Below are 14,041 nucleotides of genomic sequence, written 5' to 3'. Positions count from 1 at the left end.
AACTTATTTTTCTAATTTATTTTATTGAAATGAAAACTTCAGGAGTTTGTTTTTAAATTTACTTTTTTGAACAATTTACAGTTGATTTACAATGTTGTATTAATTTCTTCTGTACAGCAAAATGATTCAGTTATGTTAATATGTACATTCTTTTTCATTATGGTTTATCATGGGATATTGAATATAGTTCCCTGTGCTATACAGTAGGCCCTTGTTGTTCATCTGTTCTCTGTATAATGGTTTGCATCTGCCAATCCCAAACTTCTAATCCACCCCCCAATTCCCCTCCCCCTTGTCACCACAAGTCTGTTCTCTGTAAAAAACTTCAGAAATTCTCATAATCACAAGGGCCTGTTTTCATACTCAGTTTTACTTTTATGTGTCAAAGGATGAGTTTCAGTATGATATTTTATTCTAAGGAGAACATTAGAAGGTTATCTCTTATAACAATGCATTGACATTATTGGTTGGTGAAGTTGAAATAAAGAGATTATCTGTTGATAAAATGGATTAACTCACATCTCAACTCAAGAACAAGTGTGGGCAACTAGTAATAGCTCCTTAGTTTTGTGAGCCCCCTTACATACTTAGGCCGAATTTTATTCCCTTTCTGACATGAAACAGCCAGCCTAATGATAAGAAAGGGAATAGTTGCCCTTGGCTGAAAACACAAATCCATCTGCTGCTGGTAACTTGTATGAGAACCAGGCAAGCTTTCTCTCAGCTGGTTTTTTTCCTGGTAAGAGCTTGAACTAGTTTATCATCAGAAGGTCTTCTGGTTTCAAGATTTAGGAGTCCATAAGCATTAAAGTTGCATTAAAGTTCCCAAGTAGGAATACTCCTGTATATAGATGTCCAATGAAAACCAATGATGAAAAAAAGAGAATTGGCATAATCAAGATGTCAGCAGTCTTGATGGGATGAAGGTGATGGGAGTCCAGGTTTTCCAGCCCCATTGGTCATCTTTCATGTAATATTTAATTCAAACAGTCTCCATCCTGCTTACAGTGAGAAATTCAATATCTCCACCACCACATTCAAGTATTCTTGAGAGGGGTGCAGTGTTTGGTAGTTTTCCAAATCACCTTTTGATAATTTTCTGACTCTACTGAGTTAGCGGTCTCTCAGGTCTCCTTATTCATCTGTTCCTTTCTTTTATCATTGCATTCAATCTCAGTGTGGAACAGCATTCATTTTTGTTCATATTTTACCCCAAACCATTTACACAAAGTAATTATGTGTACTAAGCCAGGACTGAAACTTTAGGATGAATATAGAGGGTTTACCTCATAGCTTAGCCCTGTGGGCCACTTGTGTAATATTTTACTAGATGCTCAAGTAGTGCCTTGGCCACTCCTATGTTGAAAAGTTACAAACAGGCTGTCTCCTCTCACATCTGCTCTCCTCACCTCCCGGGTCTCCAAAATCCGCATATTTCTCATGCTTTATTATTCTTAACAGTTTAGCTCTATTTCTCAACCATTGGAGAGCCATTGGAGCTCTTTTCACAACTAGGGAGGCTTTCAATATATATGCCTAAACAAAGATAATTCTCTCTCCGAAAGGAACTCTGCCTCTACCTTATGAGTATTTTTTTCCTCCTGGGCAAAGTCAGAGGGCAAGCTAGGTAGAGGTGAGTAGGGAGAGTTGCAGACAGCTTGGGAAGAGGATGCTGGAAAAGGAAACTAGCATCCTTGGGTTGTCCACCACATGCAGGCCCTTATGCCAGGGGTTTTACAAGTATTATCCCAGCTAATCATGACAAGCCTGTAAGGTAGATAATACCATCATCCCTATTTTGGGATGATGAGACAAGGAGGCAGATTTGGGGAGGTTCAGTAACTCACTCAACAGCATACAGCTAAGTGGCAGATCTGAGATTTGGATACAGTCAATCTTTTGTAAATCACCATAAAATGCTGCCACCTTAACCATTACGCTGGCACCCCACATACATGACTGCATTCTATTTCTGTGAGTTATGTGCAATTTTCATCATTTTTTCCAAAGAGTAAATTCCCCAAGTTGCAGAGTTAGGATGTAGTGGCGCCAGGAGTCTAACCCAGCTCACATCACTAATCTCCTGAGTCTATGTGGCAGGTTGCCTTGATGGGTTTTCCACTTAAAATATTGATGTACTTCTACTTTTACTTGAGTTTAACAAGCAGAATTTATAATGATTCCATTAAAAATTTGCCAGGTTTTATAATAAACATCACAGAGTTGATGCCTAAGGACATTTATTTTCAAAGTTTACAGTGTGAGCAATAGAAAGAATAGGAGAAATTGTGTCAAAGAAGGTTAAAGAAAAACACTTTCAGATAGTGAAAAAAAAGGTACTGTTGGGCAAGAAATATACACACTTGAGATGGTGAGGTAAGGGTATTGTTCTAATTTTGGAATTCCAAGCCCATGGATTCTGGTAAAAAATATCTTACAGTGTACTTCAGCTTGTCAATAATAAATGGCAAGTATGCAAAAACACATTATTATTTGTGTTAAATATTGCAGTGGAAATACTGGGTTTTGTTTTTTGAAATTGCAGTGCCCACAGAAATATTTTACACATAAAAATTATGGAAATGGTCATAGGGATATCGAGTCTGCTTTTAAAAAGTAGCTTAATAAAAAGATTAAGAGAAGTTAGAGTCAATAGAATGAATAGCATCAGTCAATACCCATCCCACCAGATATTTGAATTCCTTTTGTGATGTGCCTGACAGGTGTTTGTGCAGCCTTTTCTTGCTTACGTCTTGTGATGGAGAACTCTGTTTTTCCTAAGGCAGGGAGGGACCTCCTTAGGAAAACAGGCTGTGCTAAGTGTTACATAATTGAGTATAATGATGAAATATGTTTTCTGGTATCACGTGTTGATTTTTGTTTTTGCTTAAGAAGCAGGGAAGATTAAATTTCTCCTGTTCTATAGAGTTGGTTCAAATCCTTTTCAACAAACCTATGGTTCCTAAGGGAGAAGGCAGTGGCACCCCACTCCAGTACTCTTGCCTGGAAAATCCCATGGGCAGAGGAGCCTGGTGGGCTGCAGTCCACGGGGTCACTAAGAGTCAGACACGACTGAGTGACTTCACTTTCACTTTCATGCACTGGAGAAGGAAATGGCAACCCACTCCAGTGTTCTTGCCTGGAGAATCCCAGGGACGGGGGAGCCTGGTGGGCTGCCGTCTATGGGGTCGCACAGAGTTGGACACGACTGAAGTGACTTAGCAGCATGGTTCCTAAAGTGGAAAGGTGGGTAGGTGGGGAGGGATAAATTAGGAGGTTGGGATTAGCATATACATACCACTATAGATATAGATAACCAGCAAGATAGATAACCAACAAGACCCTATTGTATAGCATAGGGAACAATAATCAATATTTTGTAATATCCTATAAGGAAAAAGAATCTGAAAAAAAAATGTGTGTATAACGGAATCAATGTTCTGTACACCTGAAATGAACACAGCATTGGTAATCAACTATACTGCAAATTACAAAAAGGATACATTGTACAACACAGGTAATACAGCCAGTATTTTGTAGTAACTATAAACAGAAAATGGAGAAGGCAATGGCAACGCACTCCAGTACTCTTGCCTGGAAAATCCCATGGATGGAGGAGCCTGGTGGGCTGCAGTCCATGGGGTCTCAAAGAGTCGGACATGACTAAGAGACTTCCCTTTCACTTTTCACTTTCATGCATTGGAGAAGGAAATGGCAGCCCACTCCAGTGTTCTTGCCTGGAGAATCCCAGGCACAGGGGAGCCTGGTAGGCTGCCGTCTATGGGGTTGCACAGAGTTGGACACGACTTAGCAGTGACTAGCAGTTGAAGTGACTTAGCAGCAGCAGCATAAATAGAAAATAACCTTTAAAAATTGTCTAAAAATATTTTTTTAATTTTCAAAAGAATGATAAAAATAAAATAAGTAAATAAATAAATTAAGCCCACCCCCCAAAAAAACCCCCCACAAATCCTTTTTAAAAGGGAAGGACTGTGAACTAATGAGAACAATGTTAGCTTGGAGTCAGGAGGCTAGTCTTGACTTCACGCAGTGGTGGGTCTGAGAGGCAGACCTATGATTCTTGCTTATCCCTTCTCTTGGCTGTTTTCTTGGCATATCCCTTGGAGTTGTTTTAAAAATTGAATGAAAATGAGTATTAAATATATTTTAACAGCACCACTTTATAGTTCTGTGCTTTCTGAATCATTAAATTGGGGCAGACAGTGCTCTAAATGTAGTCAGATGAGCGTGGAGTTCAGTGATGCAGATACTTTGCTCAGTTATACGCATCTTGTCAAGTCCTGGAGCACTTGTGGGCAAGAGTCTGTCCGTGTGGGCATGTGGAGTGGGTTCTAGTTGCCAGAGGTCTGCTGTGTGGAGAGGGAGCATATGTTCCAGTCTACCCATAGATGAGTCAGATCTTCCTTGTGGGTAGGAGTTGTCCTTGCTTCCCCTGAAGCTCCCTGTCCCATATTCATTGCATCAGCCCCGAGGGACCTCCCATAGCCTATTGGCTGGTTCCCTGGAGGGCTGAGGTCCTGCTCTGATTTCAGCAAGTGGATGATGGCTATGGGACCCCACCCAACTCTGATCATTTTTCTAGTGAGGCTTCACTCCTCATCGGATGGTGAAGGGCCTGCCCTTAAGGAGCAGATTCCTGGGACTCACATAGTTCCCGCCTACTTTCTGTCTTTGGTAGCTTGGTTGTCTCAACCCTATCTTCTGTATTTTGTATTGGAGTCATCTAATACCAAACTATTTCCTAAATGTGCCTCTGTTTTCTAAACTTCTGAGACAGTATACCTAGACCAGTGGTTTTCAATATGATCTCTGGACCAGCAGTATTAGCATCTCCTGGGAATCTGTTAGAGAAGTGGGTTTTGGTCCCACTTCAGACCTTCTGTACCAGAAACGCTAAGGACAGGGTCCAGCAGTCCCTCTCCAGGGGATTCTGATGCAGGTTAGTGTTTACACACCCTGTCCTGGACTGTCTGGTTGTCCTCCATGAAGGCAGTTTAGGCTACTTCATCCTCCGCTCTTTCCCCCTGTACTAGTTTGAGAGCAGAATTTTTGCCTGGTGTCAACTTTCACTCTGTCTCTACCATCTTGTTGCCCAAATGGTCCTCTAAAAGACCATGATTATTTTTACATATAAATAGTTCACGTTAAGTAAGATGAGCATGGGAACATAACCAGTCCCATATTCTAGTGCTGTGATTCACAGACATCCATCCTGACCTGAACTACCCAGGTGTTTATTCTCCAATGGCATTAACACACAATTCTTTTAAAAACAAAAGAAACCTGCTCAATGTTATGTGGCAGCCTGGATACGAGGGGTGTTTTGGGGAAGAATGGATACATATATGTGTATAACTGAGTCCCTTTGCTGTCCACCTGAAACTATCACAACATTGTTAATTGGCTCTCTCTTTAGTCATTAAATTGTGTCCGACTCTTGCGACCCCATGGACTGTAGCCTGTCAGGCTCCTCTGTCTATGGGATTCTCCAGGCAAGAATACTGGAGTGGGTTGCCATTTCCTTCTCCAAGTTAACTGGCTATATTCCCAATATATAATTAAAAGGTAAAAAAAGAAAAGAAGAAATACCAATGGAGGGAGGGTGGGGGTGGTGGAGGGCTCAAGGGATTGAAGTCAGGAATATTACCCTATATCCCACTCAGGAAAATGTCCCTGTGCTTGCCTCTTTTTTTTTTTTTCCCCTTCTGTTCTAGTTCTGATTTTCTTTCTTTTTACAGGAACAGATGAGTAATTTGACAATGCTATTAGCTAATGAAAAGAAGAGAGCATCATCTTATTTATAGACTTTGGGCGTTATTATCTAGAGGCTTCCTTGTGAGAGCTGAGGTATGTCTTCATGATTGCTGTTTAATTTCCTCAGGAATAACGGAGTAGGAGCTATAATACATCGTTGTTTAGCAGCTATGGTTTTCATTAAATTTAATTAAGTCCCCCAGAAGCTTTAAATTTAGGGTAGGTTCAAAATGCAGGTGGTTTCTGTTAAGTATAATTATATTCCCTTTACAGCTGCCATGGCTTGGTAAAGCTGGCCTGTCAGACTTAAAAGTCTTTAACACGCTCACCAGAGCTTTGGTTTCACAGTGCATTTCCAAGCTCAACCCTTCCTTCCCTCTCTCCTTCCCTTCTTCTCTCACTCTTTCTTTCCTTCGTCCCCCTTTGCAGAAGGCTGCAGATAATGTGAACTTAACAAAAGCTGCCCTGTTATGCTTACAACCTCACTAATGGGTTGAGGTCCACATTTGTAAGATTACTTTCGCGAGAGGATTCTAAAACAGTTCTGGTTGATCACTGGGGTTAGTTGAGGTCCCTGAGTTCACTAGCTTCTGTGTCCAAAGAATGAAGTGGACACAAGGCCTGGAGAGGATGAGAACAAGGGTCTGGGGCTGCCTTAACAGCAGACACTGCTGGAGAAGAAGGAGACTTCGGTGCCTGAATCTCCCTCTTTGCTCCAGGTCAGTTTTCTGAACCCTCACCTATGCAGTCCTGCAAGCTGAAGCGGTCATAGAGAAGAGGAAGAGGAGTTGTTAAACAGCTTCAGTGTGCAAAAGTGGTCCTTCAGGCTCTAAGATTTCCACATGAAGAGTTCTTCCTCAGAGGTCCCAGAACAATTGCATTTTCTGTAATTGTGCTGTAGTTTCACATCAGCATTTTTCTCTCCTAGCTAAGACTATAATGTATCAAAGGTAATGAGAGAAGATTGTCAGGAGTTTGATGAAGTCCAAAATTTCTTTTTGTACTCTTGGGTCTGAATGCAGTGTATCTAGGTCAGTTCAATTTCTTTGGAAGTAAACAATTCTTAAGTTGCAAACAGATTCCTGTAATACTTGTGTCTGTTCTATTTGATTCCAGCTGTAGTCCAGAGCACATTTAATGACGTGCATAATTGTTATGATCTGTTGTCATTGGGGATAAATATCAACCAGTTGAACAAATTGTCTTATTGAGTTAATATATTTTAATACAGTTGGACAAACCAAATGTTAAGCTTTATTTCTCTTTGTAGTTGTTCAGTGTCTATATTCATATTACTATCATCAGTTTTTCAATATTAATCAGTTTTCCTGATATCCATACAAAATAAAAATATTTTTTCTCCAATTCAGGATTGAATATGGACTGGATGTTAGATGATATCAAAAAATTTTATTAAGAGTAGCAATGATGTTCTGCTTATATAAGAAAATGTTCTTATAGCAATGCACACTGAATTATGTAGTGTTGAGTGATATGATAGTTGATTATGCTATTCTTTGTCCATATTTGAACATTTTCTTGATAAAAATCTCATGGATTGGAAGAATTAACATTGTTGAAATCACCACACTATCCAAGGCAATCTACAGATTCGACATGATCCAGGTCAAAACATTACTGCCAGTGGTGTTTTTCATGGAACTAAAATAAATAATTCTAAATTTTGTATGGAAACACAAAAGAATAGCCAAAACAATCTTAAGAAAAAAAGAACAAGAGCTATCATGCTCTCTGATTTCAAACTATACTAAAGTTTTAGTCTTCAAAAGAGTGGCACAAAAACAGACACATGAATCAATGGAGCAGGATAGCAAGCTCAGAAATGACCTCACACTTCTATGGGCAATTAATCTATGACAAAGGAGGCAAGGAGATATGTTGGGGGAAAAGACAGCCTCGTCAATAAACGGTGCTGGGAAAATGGCTACTTTCTCACAGCATATACAAAAATAAACTCAAAGTGGAGTAAAAACTTAAATGTAAGACCTAAATCTATAAAACTCCTAGAAAGAAACATAGGTAGTATATTCTTTGATATTAGTTTTAGCAGTTTTTTTTTTTTTGGATATGTCTCCTCAGGCAAGGGAAACAAAAGGAAAAATAGGCAAATGGAACTACATCAAACAAAAAAACTTTTGTACAGTGAACAAAACTATCAACAAAACAAAATATGAGAAGATATTTGCAATGTCTACTGAATGGGAGAAGAATTTTTGCAAATGTATATCCAATAAGGGATTAATATCCAAAATATTCAAAGAATTCATATACTTCAATATCAAAAAAACAAACCACCCAATGAAAACATAGGCAGAATTCTTGAATAGATACTTTTCTAAATAAACAGACAGCCAACAGACACGTGAAAAGATGCTCAACATATCTGTCTGAATAGCTATCATCAAAAACAAACAAATATTAATAAAGGCTGTTGATGAGGATGTGGAGAAAAGGAAACCCTTGTGCACTGTTGGTGGGAATGGAAACTGGACCACTCACTATGGAAATGTGGCTCTTAGTGTCTTCCCTGATGCCTTAGTTGATAAAGAGTCCACCTGCAATGCAGGAGACCTGGGTTCTAACCCTGGGTTGTGAAGATCCCCTGGAGAAGGAAATGGCAACCCACTCCAGTATTCTTGCCTGGAGAATTCCATGGATGAGCCTGGTGAGCTACAGTCCATGGGGTAATAAAGAGTTAGACATGACTAAGTGCCTAACTTTCTAAGGAAAAGAGTATGGAGTTTCCTCAAAACATTAAAAATAAAGCTATCTTATGATCCAGCAATTCCACTTTGGAGTAGTTATCCAAAGAAAGTAAAAAATTAATTCAAATATATATATATACTTTATTGTTCATTGTGACATTGTATACAGTAGCCAAAATATGGATGAAACTTATGTGCCCATAGGAATGGAAAAGAATATGTGGTATGTATGTACCATGGAATATTAATTATAAAAAAATGAATTCTTGCTATTTGTGACAACATGGATGGACCTAGGGGCTTCCGAGGTGACTCAGTGTTAAAGAACCTGCCTGCCAATGCCAGAGACACAGGTTTGATCCCTAGGTTGGGAAGATCTTCTGAAGCAGGATATGGCAACCCAGTCCAGTATTCTTGCCTGGGAAATCTCATGGACAGAGGAGCCTGGTGGGCTGCAATCTGTGGGATCACAAAGATTCAGACATGACTGAGCGACTGAGTATGCACGGATGGACCTAGAGGGTATTATGCTAAGTGAAAAAGTCAGACAGAGAAAGAAAAATACTGTGTGATTTCCCTTTATGTAGAATCTAAAAAGAACCAAAACAGATGAACAAACAGAGCAAAACAGGAAGAGAGTCACAGAGAACAAATGGGTGGTTACCAGAGGGTAGGGAGTAGGGGCATGAGAGAAATAGGTGAAGGAGATTAAGAGGGACCAACTTCTAGTTACCAAGTAAATGTCACAGGTATGAAATGTGCAGTGTGGGAATATGGTCAGTAATAATGTAGTATCTTTACATGGTGACAGGCAGTAACTAGATTTATTGTGGTGGTCATTTAGAATGTTTAGAAATATCTAATCACTATGTTGTTGTATAAAGGGAAATAACAGTGTTGCAGGCCCATGCTACTCCAAAACCAAACAAACTCATAGGAAAAGAGACCAGATTTGTGCTTACCAGAGGCAATGGCTGGGGGGAGAGGGAATTGAATGAAGATGGTAATGAGGAAGACACCTCAGTTATAGAATAAATACTAGGGATGTAATGTACAATGAGATAAATATAAATAACACTGCTATAGGTTATATATGACAGTTGTTAGAGTAAACCCTAGAAGTTCTCATAAGGAGGAAAAAAATGTTTTTCTGTTATTTTGCAGCTACATGAATTGATTATTTTATTTTGTATCTCTATTACCACTTAACCTGTTGTGGTTATCATGTCATGAGGTACACGAGGCAGCTCTTTATGCTGTATACCTTAAACTTACACAGTGCTATAGGTCAATTACATCTTGGTAATGCTGGAAGGGAAAAAATTAGCCCCCTCATAGATGTGCATGCTATAATGTGCAGCTGCTGCATTTGATCCACAGACATAGAGTGACACCCACCTCTGCCCCATATACACTCTCTGCCGTTTGGAGAGATGAGCAAGGAGGTCTGGGAAATGCTAGGGCTACCAGTCCTTGTGACAACCAGAAACACCCCCATATGTCCGAATGAGCCCAGGAGCCTGGCATCTGAGTAGCTGGAGCAGAGCTGGGTGGGACCAGGGGCTGGGAAAGGAGATGAAATGCTGTCTGCATTCAGGCTGCTACTGTGCGAGATACTCATGCCAGGAAAGAAGGGCTCCAGTCCCTAAGGCACCTCTGTCCTCTGGCTCATGCCTTCTACCCACCACATTCCCTCCATTTCCAGAAAGTGGTCTTAGGTGCTCCCTACAAATTCACACTTGCGTGGAGTTGCTTCAGTCTTGTCGGATTCTCTGCAACCCTATGGACTGTGGCTGGCCAAGCTCCTCTGTCCATGGGATTCTCCAGGCAAGAATACTGGAGTGAGTTGCCATGCTCTCCTCCAGGAGATCTTCTTGACCCAGGGCTCGAACCTGCTTCTCCTGCCTTGCAGGTGGATTCTCTACCGCTGAGCCACCAACCCCCTGCACAGACTTGCTTATGGCTAGAATACATGTAAAGGGAAAAAACGTTTCAGTCTCTAATCAGTGATAAGATATATAAAAGTAGATACCTGGTATAGATGAAGTGTTGGCATTCATTTACCCTGAGGTCTGGTCAACCAATGTTAGGTGTTGAAATGAGAGCTTCTAATGAAAGGGGAAGAAGGTGGTGGAGATGGAGCCTGGAAAGCAGTGGAGGCAGTTCCTGACTCTGGTCTGTGTGGACTAATGAAGGCATTTCTTGCTTCTGTGGCTTCTCTTGCCTACGGCAGGGAATACCCTAAGGGGAACCCTGAGGTGTGCTTTTGAAGTAAGAAGCCTTCCTGTTATATTTGTTACATATATTTTGGCCATTGGAAGCCAATTTCATTGCTCTATAGTATAAGATTTTTCTCTTTCTGAATGTGATGGGGAAGAGGCCTCAGAAGTTCAGAGAAGGCGAGTATAAATTAGGGAGCTAAAACCAGACAGTGGCAATATGACTGATAAATGTTCTCCCTCTCCTTAGCCGCTAGGATGGCCACCTAATTTGGGGTGTTATCACAACTGAGTTTTCCTCTCTGACTCTGAAATAGAGACTGGGGCTGTACAAGTGAAACAGGTGATCTCTGATACCTGCTACACTGTGTTTTACCTTGTATTAACAAGGTGCTTTTATTCTTAAAAAAATTTAGCTACACTGGACAGCATGTGGGACCTTAATTCTCTAACCAGGGATCAAACCCATGCCCCACTGCAGTGGAAAGCAAGAGTCGTAACCCCTGGGCCACCAGGGAAGTCCTTTAACAAGGTGCTTTTAAATCCTTGCTCTTTACCATAAATTAATTGTAGTTATTAATGCTTTGGCATTGGCTTGAATTATTGTGTTAGCTGTGAGAAGATCATTCAGAAAGGGGGTTTTGCTTTTCATAAAGGTTACCCATGACTGCTCCCTGAACTATCTCACATACAGTATTAGACACAGGTAATTGGACTTGGGCTTACCTGCTGGTTTAGCAATAAAGAATCCTCCTGCCAGTGCAGGAGATGGGAGTTCGATCCCTGGGTCTATAAAATGCCCTGGGAAGGAACCCACTCTAGTATTCTTGCCTGGGAAATCCCATGGACAGAGGAGCCTAGTAGGCTAGAGTCCATGGCGTGGCAGAGTTGGATACAACTTAGCGACTAAACAACAACCAATCAGTACATGATTTTGCTCCATGACTGAAAAAACAGTGCCGTGTGCAAACCTGCTTTGTGCCAGGGGCTCTAACAAAGCCTAAGCTATGTTTTAAATGTACTGTAAGTGTCTTGGACTGCAGAGGAATAAATTAAGATGACTGTAAGGGGGATGTGAGTCCAGCCATATTCCCACGTCTCCTGCCCTTATGCTATGTCTGTTGCAAGTCGCTAGTCCACTGAGGATGTTTTTTTACCTCTCAGAACTGTTCACAAGCTATTATGGTATTTGCAGTAATGAAGTAATGAATACAGGATATTTCCCCTCCCTCTGAGTATGGATATGTGTTAAAATGTACAGAGAAACTTCCTTGGCAGTCCAGAGTTTGACTTCACCTTCCAGTGTAGGGTCTGCGGGTTGGATACCTACTCAGGGAGCTAAGATTCCACGTGCAAAAAACTGAAACGTAAAACAGAAGCAGTATTGTAACAAATTCAATAAAACTTAAAAATGTACAGAGACTTACTGAATTTGTAATAAATGTTGAATTCTTAAAAGTGCTTTAGAGAAATCATGACCTGGTGAGCAGTTTCCATCTGCCTTCAGAAAAGGGGCTAAGCCTTTTCTTCACTGGGCTTTTTTTTCACGTCAGTAGATAAATAGCAGTAATACTGTAATGCTGTGATACTGAGACAAGAGCAACAGTAGTCTAGTAATGAAATAGAGGGAGTCTAGAAAATTCTAGAAATTTTGGTAAAAGAACAGGATTCAGGATCCTAGAATCCAGAAAGCCGCAGAATCAGTAGCAGTGACTTGAGCAAGTGATTATGGAACCCAGGATAACTGGAGTAGGTGCAGGCTGCAAAGGAGTTCTTAAAGATTTTACCCATTTTCATCTTTTTAACCTTAAAGTTGGTGTGTGTTTTTAACCTTAAAGAAAAGGTGGTATCTCTCTAGAGTGGAGGTTAATGTATGGGGCTTTATGGTTCCCTGGTGGTGCAGAGGTTAAAGCGTCTGTCTGCAACGTGGGAGACCTGGGTTTGATCCCTGGGTCAGGAAGATCCTCTGGAGAAGGAAATGGCAACCCACTCCAGTATTCTTGCCTGGAGAATCCCATGGATGGAGGAGTTTGGTGGACTACAGTCCACGGGTCTCAAAGAGTCAGACATGACTGAGTGACTTCACTTTCACTTTCAAATCACGATCATGGAACCAGCAGCATGAGTTTCCAGGTGATTCTGATACTCGTTCAAGCAGAGAGCCACCTGTGTATACGCCTTCAGAGGATCCCACGTATAGGTGTGTGGGACTGCCAGGGGACCTCTTGGTGAAGTGGTGAGATGGCAGCTTGGTTTGTGAGCTCTCTGGTAGTGAATGAGTTAATAGCCTTTTGGTGGCTAAATTTGTCCACATATTTAACAGCAAAATTTCTTTCTCTAAAAATCTGGGAGATGGCTTGTCACTTCAGTATAAAATACTACTGAAGCTAAGAAGGAAAGTACTGACTTAAAAAGGAAAATGAAAAAGGGTGATTCTGGAAAGCATCAAGACACACACCTGACTGGTTATTAGTTGACAGTATGAAAATCACTGTGCCCCAAAGAAAACGTATTCGATGATATTCAATGAAATGTTATCCAAATGAAAGCATTTTAAAAAGTAAATATGGATGGATAATTACCATGAAATTGTTGAATTTCAGTAAAGGCAATTTTCATTTGTGGAAATGACATTTTTAACTCTGTACCAGTTCAGAGGCACCATCAGCAGGAAGAGTAGTCACGGGATTTTAGTCATTTTTAACCTTGGATCAGTTATGTAAAAAGTCTAATGAGAATAAAACAGTATGAAGATTAACATGAGGGCTCTCTTGCAAATCATTATATGTGTAACATGTTCTTCCCGTTAAAGTCAATTCATTTAGTGAATATAAGGAATTTCAGTTGGATTATGGAATCTTATGAATATTTTCCTTTATCAGTGTAACCGGAATTTAAGTGGCTGCCATGTGGACAGAACAGTATTAATGTTCTCATTCTTTCTCCAACCAACAGTAGAAAGTATCAGCCACATTCATATGGAGGGTGAATAAGATTTATTATTTTATTTTTAAAATTTTCTTTATTTTGATAACTTTTTGTTTTATATTGGAGTATAGCTGTTTAACAGTGTTGTGATAGTTTCAGGTGGACAGCAAAGGGACTCAGCCATAGATATACATGTGTCCATTCTCCCCCAAATCCCCCTCCTATCCAGCTGCCACATAACATCGAACATAGTCCCATGTGCGGTATACTAGGAGAAGGAAATGGCAACCTGCTCCAGTGTTCTTGCCTGGAGAATCCCAGAGACAGAGGAGCCTGGTGGGCTGCCGTCTATGGGGTTGCACAGAGTCGGACACGACTGAAGCGACTTAGCAG

At 40.5% G+C, this 14,041-nt stretch overlaps 1 long non-coding RNA gene across 1 annotated transcript; it reads left to right on the top strand.

Moving 5' to 3' along the window:
• The first annotated feature begins 5,759 nt into the window (after window positions 1–5,759).
• On the top strand, window positions 5,760–6,854 carry LOC138441160 (uncharacterized). The gene is made up of 2 exons (XR_011257271.1): window positions 5,760–5,868; window positions 6,495–6,854. It is a non-coding gene; the product is annotated as an uncharacterized lncRNA (long non-coding RNA).
• The last annotated feature ends 7,187 nt before the right edge of the window (window positions 6,855–14,041 follow it).

Source organism: Ovis canadensis, chromosome 5 (genome assembly GCF_042477335.2).
Source record: "Ovis canadensis isolate MfBH-ARS-UI-01 breed Bighorn chromosome 5, ARS-UI_OviCan_v2, whole genome shotgun sequence".
NCBI classification, from domain to species: Eukaryota; Metazoa; Chordata; class Mammalia; order Artiodactyla; family Bovidae; genus Ovis; species Ovis canadensis.
The sequence above is the reverse complement of the archived record's forward strand: the minus strand, read 5'-3'. Positions and strand labels throughout refer to the sequence as shown.